We start from the raw sequence: 3,349 nt of genomic DNA on the forward strand, positions 1-3,349 counted from the left end.
TGTCTGGAAAAAAAAAAAGAAAAAAAAAGAAAGAAAGTTTCTGTGTTATTTGAGGAGGACATTTAAAAATTAACATTCGAATGTTAGTAAAAAATTTTGTTTAATTGACATTTGCTAGATTAATAGGGTGTCTCTATCTTTTGATATAGAACTTGAGATCACTGAATCACAGACTCCCGAAGTTTAATGATATCAGTGGAAATCTATCATCAATTATTATTATTTTTATTTATTTATTTGTTTGAGACGGAGTCTCACTCTGTCGCCTGGATGGAGTGCAGTGGCGCGATCTTGGCTCACTGTAACATCCAACTCCCTGGTTCAGGCAATTCTCCTGGCTCAGCTTCCTGAGTAGCTGGGATTACAGCACATGCTACCATGCCCAGCTAATTTTTGTATTTTCATTAGAGATGGGGTTTCACCATGTTGGCCAGGATGGTCTCCATTTCCTCAACTCATGATTCCCCCGCCTAGGCCTCCCAAAGTGCTGGGATTACAGGTATGAGCCACCGAACTCGGCCCAATTATTTTATAAGTGTAAAATATATAGCCACGGTATTATGTCATTTGTCTTAATGGCTTTTAATTATATTAAATTGATATTTTTTATTTGTATCTGTTGCAGAAATTCTAGTGAATCCATCCATTACAGACACTGAACAGAATGAGATGAAAGCAGAGCTGGACCGATTTTGTCATTCACATTCCCCTGCCTCTTTCCCTCTTTTGAAAATTGACCCATTTTAGCCGGGTGCGGTGGCTCACCACTGAAATCCCAGCACTTGGGAGGCCAAGGCGGGTGGATCACAAGGTCAGAAGTTTGAGACCAGCCTGGCCAACATGGTGAAACCCCATCTCTACTAAAAATACAAAAAATTAGCCAGGTGTGCTGTCGGGTACCTGTAATCCCAGCTACTTGGGAAGCTGAGGCAAGAGAATTGCTTGACCCTGGAGCTGGAGGTTGCAGTGAGCCGAGACTGTGTCATTGCAATCCAGCCTGGGTGACAGAGTGCAACTCCATCTCAAAAAAAAGAAAAAAAAATTGACCCATTATAGAGGAACATGGACATTGACATCATAATATTCTTTTTATGAAGTTTTGATAAGGTTTAGTCTTGTTGACAAGTAGTCCTGTCATTCACTCTTTAATTATTATTGTTTCATTGATACTAAATTACCCTGGTTAATCAACAGAATGGTTTAAGTAGTACCAGGAAGTGGGACAAATAATTTTAAAAATGTAAAGGCATGCTGGGCACGGTGGCTCATGCCTGTAATGCCAAGCACTTGGGGACTGTTTTATGATTGTTCCTTGAAAGTCAAATGGAGGACCTTTCCATTGTGCTTTGTTAATCTTGTCAGAAAACTGTCACCAAAACAAAACTTGATTTTGTCTTTGTTCTAGGAGTTACTGTGTAGTTGTAAGTATAATCTTTGTTAAATATAATGTAAAATAAAATTTTAAGATATTTAGTTTTATTTTTCAAAGTAAAGTTCTAGTCAGCCTTTTGTATGCCATTGGCTCTGACATGTATACCAGCCTTTCACTGTGTACTGTGTATATAAATCCATAGAACTGGGTTAGCTGCTTACGGAGGGAATATATTCAAAGTGTACCAAGGACCAAATCCTGGAGTTCTCCCAACTTTAGAGGATGGAAAGAGGCCTAGCAAAGGAGACGGAAAAGAGGCCAGTGAAGTAGGAGGAAAATATTTTAAGGAGAGTGATGATTCTGTCAGTATTGCTGAGAATTCAAGGAAAAAGAGGACTGAGAATTGACTTCTGGGTGTGGCAAAGTTGATGTTATTGACAACATTAATTTTGGTGGAGTGCTGGTACTGGAAGTCTGTAATGGATGGAAAACAGCTGAGGAGTAAAACTGGCTTTAGACAGCTCTTTTGAAGATTTTTGCTGAAGAAGGTAGACAAGAGGAGGGGCAGTAGCTAGAAGAGGTTATGTAGTGAAGAAGTTTTTAATTTTTGAGACAGAGTCTCACTCTGTCACCTAGGCTGGAGTTCAGTGGCGTGATCTTGGCTCACTGCAACCTCTGCCTCTCAGGTTCAAATGATTCTCATGCAGGGAAACTCCGCTTTATAAAACCATCAGTTCTCGTGAGACTTACTATCATGAGAACAGCATGGGAAAGACCTGCCCCCATGATTCAGTTACTTCCCACTGGGTCCCTCCCATAACAAGTAGGAGCTACAATTCAGGGGAGACTTGATCGAGGACACAGCCAAACCTCATCAGTGGGCAATCAAGACTGTTAAGCATTTCTGATTATCAGCTTTGTGGTGGCCCCTGTTTGTCCAAATCGTATTTCCCTAACCCTTACCACTTTCCTCCTATGATCCTAGTTTCTTAGAACTGATGCTTCTAGCTTGTCAAGCTTCAAACATTGGGATCTTTCAGGTGTGTCTTCCCAGTGCTCTTAAAATGAAATCCAAGATCCGTATGACTTACATGGCCCTACATGATTTGACCCCAGCTTGCTTCTCCCTCCTGCCCCTTGGGCTCCAGCCACACGACCCTCTTCCACTCTTCCATTCTTCTTGCTTCTGGTCCTCACACAGGCTGCACTCATCCTGGAATACTTTTTCCCACCCACTCTGAAAACACTCCCTCATCCTTAATTTGTAGACACTTGATGTTTTTGTCTGTGCCTTAAGGACTTACAGGCCAGCTCCAGGCTCAACCAAGCAATATCACAACTTCAACTCAGGTCAATGAAAGCCCATTCTGGGGCTGGGGAAGTACTGGGAAAGAGCAGTACACTTCTGGAGATGCAGTGGTACAGCTGGAGCCGTGAAGGGAAGGAGTTTTCTGTTACTTCAGGCTTTGAGCCCTGGCTAATATGCCTCAGCCCTCAGATTGTTGTTTTATCAGGGTTTACACCTTCCTTGTTTAAAAGTGGTCTTCCCTCTTAGTTCTTTCTCAGCACCTTATTCTCATCCTTCATAGTATTTGGTAGAATTTAATTCTATTTAATATTTGGGTATACATTTATTTAATATTTATTTCCCCTACTGGACCACAAAAGCTCAATGAGGGCAAGGACCTTGTTTGCTTACTTTGTCCATTACCCGGGCACCTAGCAGTTTGAAAGGTTTACTGTGTGAATTAGTGATTACATCAGAGTTGAGATCTTACAATGTCAGGCATGGTTCTAAATGCTATACATTTATTAATGTGTGGAATTAACTCTTTGAGGTAGGTACCCAATTTTTCAAATGAGAAAATTGAGGCTTTAATTATTGACTTTCCATGTCCCATTTCCCATCCCAAGTCTTGTTGGTTGCCAAGCCCTACGAGAGACCTTTTAACATCTCTCTACCACTACCCTGATTGT

Source organism: Cebus imitator, unplaced genomic scaffold (genome assembly GCF_001604975.1).
Source record: "Cebus imitator isolate Cc_AM_T3 unplaced genomic scaffold, Cebus_imitator-1.0 Scaffold204, whole genome shotgun sequence".
NCBI lineage: Eukaryota > Metazoa > Chordata > Mammalia > Primates > Cebidae > Cebus > Cebus imitator.